The sequence below is a fragment of the Lagopus leucura genome, unplaced genomic scaffold (assembly GCF_019238085.1).
Source record: "Lagopus leucura isolate 7727_CA_CO unplaced genomic scaffold, USGS_WTPT01 Super-Scaffold_100001, whole genome shotgun sequence".
NCBI lineage: Eukaryota > Metazoa > Chordata > Aves > Galliformes > Phasianidae > Lagopus > Lagopus leucura.
Window position 1 is genome coordinate 13,445,776 of NW_024962262.1, and position 6,666 is coordinate 13,452,441.

Consider the following 6,666-nt stretch of genomic DNA (forward strand, 5'->3'; position numbering starts at 1 on the left):
CATCCCCACAGGAGGCTTATGTGCTGTTTTTTCTCAATGGTATTTAGCTGATCTGCTGACAGGCATTACCTCTCCCCATAGGCTTTGCCTCAGTTATACCCTCAGGCTATCAAAGCTGATGCAATGCAGTCACTCCAAGAGCAGCTCTTGCTTCTCAAGGATTACTCTGCTGTCCTCCCTTTGAGATGCAGGATGAACACCTGGTCTTCCAAAAGCCCACCAAATCTGCTTTGGCCTTACGAAAATGCAGAATTATAGAATCATAGAATCGTATGAGTTAGAAGGCACTTTTAAAAGTCATCAAGTTCAACTTTGCAGTGAACAGAGTTCTAGCACAGTTATTTAGTATCTATTCACAGTTACCTAGAACAGAATTCTAACACAGTTAGATCAGGTGCTCAGAGCCCTATCTAGCTGGATCTTCAATGTCTCCAGGGATGGGGCATTCACCACCTCTCTGCACAACCTGTTCCAGTGCTTTTCTATTTAGATCTCATTGCATTTGACTCTCTTGCTCTACTGCAGCTTTCTCCATCTCCGTCCATCCAGTTTGTAAAAACATAAAATCAACAATGTCAATACTAATATGAACAAAAAGGACACACGAGAGCTGCTTAGTGGTCAGCAGTGCCCTGCTGTCACAGTGTGTCAGCAATGGACCCAAGCCCAGCCAGGATTTTCATCCACATGTGCTTTTTACCACTTACATCACTGGAATTATGGTGATAGAATAGACTTGATGCCAGCTCCACCAAATTCTCTTAACCTTTTGTAGGTATAATTCAATGCCTTCAGCTTTTGTTCATATTTCTTTATATCTCTTAGATCTATATGGTGCTCTGTGTGCTGGGTGTTTTGGGACTATTAGCAGCAGACAATCCAAAAATAGATATAAGCAGCTTTCAGGTCATTCCTGTTTGGCACTGGTGAGACCACAGCTTGAGTACTGCGTTGAGTTTTGGGTCCCTCACTGCAAGAAAGACACTGAGGCCCTGGAACATGTCCAGAGCAAGACAGTGAAGCTGTGAAGGGTATGGAGCACGAGTCTTATGGGGAGTCGCTACAGGAACTGGGATTGTTTAGTCTGGAGAAGGGGAGGCTCAGGGGAGACCTCATCACTCCTTATAGTGACCTGAAAGGAGGTTGTGGCAAGATGGGAGTTGGCCTCTTCTCTCAGGTAACAGCGATAGGATGAGAGATAATGGCCCTGAGTTGTTTCAGAGGAGGTTCAGACTGGGCATTAGGAAGAATTTCTTCTCAGAAAGAGCAGTGAGGCATTGGCACAGACTGCCCAGGGAGGCGGTGGGATTACTGTCCCTAGAGGTGTTCAGGTGTGGTGCTAAGGGAACGTGGTTAGTGGGCACGGTGGGATGGGCTGATGGTTTGACTAAATGATCTCATAGGTCTTTTCCAACCTTAATGATTCTATAACTCTGACTTGCATAAGGTCAGGAGAAGGTGTCTAGCATGGCCACAGTATTTACCCAAGAGGTATTGGTGTCTGGTGGCTAATATGGAGGGCAGAAGACCATTAATCTCTTCCTTTTCCTATCCCTCATTACATCTATGCTTGTGATATAAACTTGCATGATATATACTGTGATACATTTAGGCTGTGATATAAACCTGCATTCACAGACAGAGCCCTGCCAGAGAGGCCTGCAGCACCTCTTACACAGCAGCATGAGGAATCACCATGCTTTCCTTGCTCATGCTTGGGAGCTGAACCCTCCTCCTCCTCTCACCCTGCCTGGCATCGTGTGCAGAGGAGTCTACATTCTCCAGAACAACTGGGTTCTGAGGCAAATTTCCCCTATGTTCTGATTTCTGTCCAGTGTGAGCAGTAGGTCTTGCCACCAGTTGAACCCCAGTGGAAGGACACTGCCCATACAAGAGGCTGCAACCAACCTGCTGTGCAGAGAGCTGGGTGTGACGTCCCCATGCCCTGCAGGCTGCAACAAGAGGCTCAGCCCTTCTTTCTCCACTGACCAATTTTCTGAGTAACCTTTCATTGTTCTCCCTCCAAGAGACAGCATGATAATCTCTGCTCACTGAGGTCCTGCAGCACTCCACAAACTTCCCCAGCAGCTGAATGAAATAGCTCTGCTTGCAAAGCCACTTTCCAGTAAGCATGCAATGCAGGGATAGAAACACCATACAGAGTCCCACTTAAGCCAGAGATACAGATGTACCCTTTAGAGTTTTGTTGTTTGTTTTTTTTTTAGTGGCATTTATTCTTTGCTCTGTTGAGTTTTCCAGGCGATGGCTGCCAGCCATACTAAAATAATTGTGTGACTTTGCAAAAACAATTCATTTTTCACTGCTTCCCCAGCACTGCCAGCTTTCTGTGGCTTTTTAGCAAATATTGTGCTCTTTGGTGATTTGCCTAGACTTACATGGGACTAACCACAGAAGCTCAGCCTTCACCAAAGAACACATCCTTCGCCCAGCAGTTGGAGGAGGTGATCCCCAAGCCCAGGGTGCCCAGCTCACCTCCCGCAAGGTGTAGCCCACCAGCACTCCCCGCATCAGGGTGCAGCCCCACTAATGGCACTGAACAACAATTTTCATTGTGGTCTGTGGGGCTCCTGGGAACGAACACAGTGAGATATTTACCAGCACAATGGGACGTTTGCTGGAGGGCTGCCGGTGCGCGTTGGGCACAGCTGGCACTGCACGTGCTGCCTGCTCACCGCACGCACGCTCACAGCTGCACATTGGCCAGCTCTGCCCTGCTGGGGAAGGAGCAAAAAAAAAACCAAAACATTCAGCAAAGGAAAGATTAAGCCTTACAGAAGGAAGTAAATTATTTGAATGAAAGCATTTCAAGGAAGTGATTTTATCGCTCTGAAATTTTATCCATCCTTTGAAAAATAAACAACCTTGGTAACTACTTTTTCAGGCTACATTTTGCTGGCAAGTTTAATCTGCAGAAAGGATTAGCTTATCCGTGGATGGGACGTGCTGCACACACCCTGTTCCCATGCAGATCCACGCGGAGGGGAGCTGCCTTCCAGCGCAGTGCTAGGACATTTTTATGTAGCTGCATCAAACGACTGCAAAGACCATTAGGACAGTTTATCGTTGGAATCTGCAGGAACATACTGTACCCAAAAGGAAAATGCTCACTGATAGGGGAAGTGCAGAATTTGTGATCCTTGTAATTATGCAGATGATCCTCTCCAGAGGGCTGCGGTATGTGAGTCTGCAGTGAAGGCTCCTGGCTGCAGCACTTCCACTGTGCTCTGACACCCAGCTGCTCCCGCTCCAGGTCTGCTGGCTGCAGCCCAGCCTGGCACATCACCATGAAGAGTTTTTTTCCTCACTGGGGATTCAAAAGATTCCAATATACAAAAGACTCTTTGGAATGCTGCTTTTTTGGCAATTTCTGTTGTTGCTGCACTGAGCCCTTGTAGAGGTTGGCACTTGCAGCTCACCATGGTGAACACACTGTACATATAGGAGGTGATCAACTTTTATGGAATCGTAGAATCATAAAATTCACAGAATCATTAAGGTTGGAAAAGACCATTAAGAACATCTTGTCTAACCATCAGCCCATCCCCACAATACCTACTAACCATGTCCCTCGGTGCCACATCTACACGGTTCTTGAACACCTCCAGGGACAGTCAATCCATCACCTTCCTGGGCAACCTGTGCCAGTGCCTCACCACTCTTTCTGAGAAGAAATGTTTCCTAATACTCACCTGAAGCTCCGTTGGAACAACTTGGAGCCATTCCCTATAGTTCTATCACTGTTACGTGAGAGAAGAGCCAACCCCCATCTCACTACAATCTCCTTTCAGGCAGTTGTGTAGAATGATGCATTCTCCATGAATCCTCTTGTCTCCATATTAAACAATCCCAGTTCCCTCAGCTGCTCCCCAATAAGATTTGTGCTCCAGGCCCTTCACAGCTTCATTGTCCTTGTCTGGATACACTCCAGGGCCTCAATCTGCTTCTCACAGTGAGGGGCCACACTTTTCAGAGCAAGGTGCCATTGCCACCGCCAACATAGGCAGGCACTACACAGGTCAGTCACTTCCTCCAAAAGTATTCCCCCAGTATCTGACATTAATACCAAAGGCAGAAACAAAGTCCTCTCCTCCCACTGTGGTGTTACAGCTCAGAATGCCGCCAGATACAAACAGCTGCTTGCTTCCCAGCATGAAACAAAACCCACGTGCTAGAAACCTGGAAGGTTTCCAGGCAGGAAAATCACCCTGGGACATTTGCACTGTAATTTCTTATAAGAACACTGCAGACATCCAAAAGAATTAGGAACTCAAGGATGTTCTCCTCAAGGGTCTCAGAATACATCAGTAGGGTCACACTACTGTGGTGTGCAGCCTTGCAAGCTCTGCCACTGGGATCCCACATCACCATGTGAATGCCATGCTCCTCCCAGACAAGCTCTGTTCCCATATAAACCATGTCCTGCTGTGTTCCCATAAAAACCTGACAGAGAACCTAGAGCATGCTGAGGTTGCAGGGCTGCACATCTCTCAGAACCCCAGGACAGCTTTTCAGTGCAGAATACAATCTCTGCATGTATCACGTGATCAGATAAAGCAGAAAGTTAATTACAAGTACACAGGGCAGAGTATGATATTAAGCAGGCAATGTCTGCTTCTAACCTGAGAGCTTATGGTGGGGTTTAGGACGTGGACCCGTCACCTCACTGCCCCTGTGAGACCTCCTTGTGCGGAGTTGTGCTCTACCACGTTCATCAGAACTCTTCCCATTAGCACTGAGACAGGCAGAACAGAAGGGAGAAGCTGATGTTCCAGTTTTCCTGATAAGGATCCAGGGGGAGTAGAGAAAAAGCATTTTGCACAAGGCCATGAAGAACAACTTTTTCAAATCTGGGAAACAAGCATGAAGCTCTTGACTCGCAGTGTCTTTTCCTCTTTGTCAGTAACCTGACACAGTTTTCTGGGAGCTGAGGCTTCCTATCTGCAGTGCAGAGGGCAGCCAGACTTACGCAGAGTGAGGCTTTGCTGCCCAGCTCCTTGGCAGAGCCCACGGGGCTTGTGCTGGTATGATTTGCACATGCAGCTGGGCACACCGTTTAAACTGCAGTGGGATGGCATTTTTGGTAAGAGGACTGGCTGGTAAGCCTGGACTGGCTTTTGGTAAATTGTTCTTTGTTCTTTGTGCCCCAGGCTCTGCATTCCCAGTGCAGGTCTTCTGGGAGCAATGTGCTATTAATAGCTGCCCATGCAGTTATAAGCTATACGGGAGGGAAATGGAGATTGCACAGGAAGAATTTAAATAGCTGGGCATGTTCAAGGGGGCAGAACAACAAGTGGTGGTAGCCTACTACAGGTAGCATTGCAGGAGTCAGAATATGGAGGGCAGGGACCTTCTGCAGTGCCAGCTGCCAAATATAAAATTATATACATCCCATTCCCACAGTATAACATTGCAACAGACAGCTGCAAGGCAAGAGTGAAGGCTATTGTGAAAAAGCACGGTTGGAAGACTTGTTGCTGAAGGGATAGGTGGATGTTCAGAGCAGAATTTATTGGTAGAATGCAGCCCCTGAGCATGGTTTATGTGCCAATAGGCTACTCATATGAGTAAAGACTTAGTTGAACTAGTTCTAGTGCTGGCAGCCTACAAGATGAAGAGGCACCCATCTAGGAGTGCCCCAAAGAGATGTGAACCTGAGAAACGCATTTAATGGGGATGACACACTCTTTACTTGCTGGGGAAAAGGCTTCAAACTAAATGACGAGAGACTTAGACTGGGTATAACGAAGTAGTTTGTTACAGTAAGAGTGGTAAAGCACTGGAACAGGTTGCCCAGAGAGTGGTGAATGCCTTGTTCTAGGAAACATTCAAGGCCGGGCTGGACGGGGTTCTGAGCACCTGATCTAGCTGTTGGTTTCCCTGTTCATTGCAAAGGAGCTCAACAAGATGAACTCTATGGGTCCCTTCCAACAAAGAGTTCTACTGTTCTATTATTGTATTATTCTCTGACACATTTTCTTGTATCTTGGGGAGCATTTTTGTTAAGGTGTTCAATTTCACAGCACCAGTGAACCTCCCATTGCTCATCCTTGGGACTGCAGGATGGGGAGTCAGAAGTCCCATTGCCAGGACTTACAGGGATGGGCACTGTCATGCTGGATCAGCAGCCCTTCACTAACATGGGGCTCTGCTCTTCTTGTTCTGCAGATTGCCATGCCTGAAGCATAGAAACATACATATTTGTGTATGTACATCCATACGCCTGAGCCTATAAGAAGTCAAACAAAGCATTACAAATGTACAGTGAAGAAATAACAATCTGCCTTCTCTGATTATACAGCCTGATTTACTGGGCTAAACAATAGGTTTATTGCTCTGTGCTACGTAATTGTTATTAGAGGATGCATCTGGTCTCTGAATAGAAATGAACTTTTGTGAAGGCAAAGTATTCCAAGGAAGAAAACAATTATCAAACCAGATCTATATAAGTACAAAAAATTAGCTGGAAAAAGTCAAATAAATTCTAAATGATACATACTTATAAAGGCTGTGGGAGAGTGTGTGGCTCTTCAATATTATAGTAGCCAAACCATGACTGCTCACTGGAGACTTCTCCATTTCTTTTTCAGATACAGAGTCACAGACGCTTCTGAGATTGCTAGAGATTGTCAAAGCTTGCAAAAATAT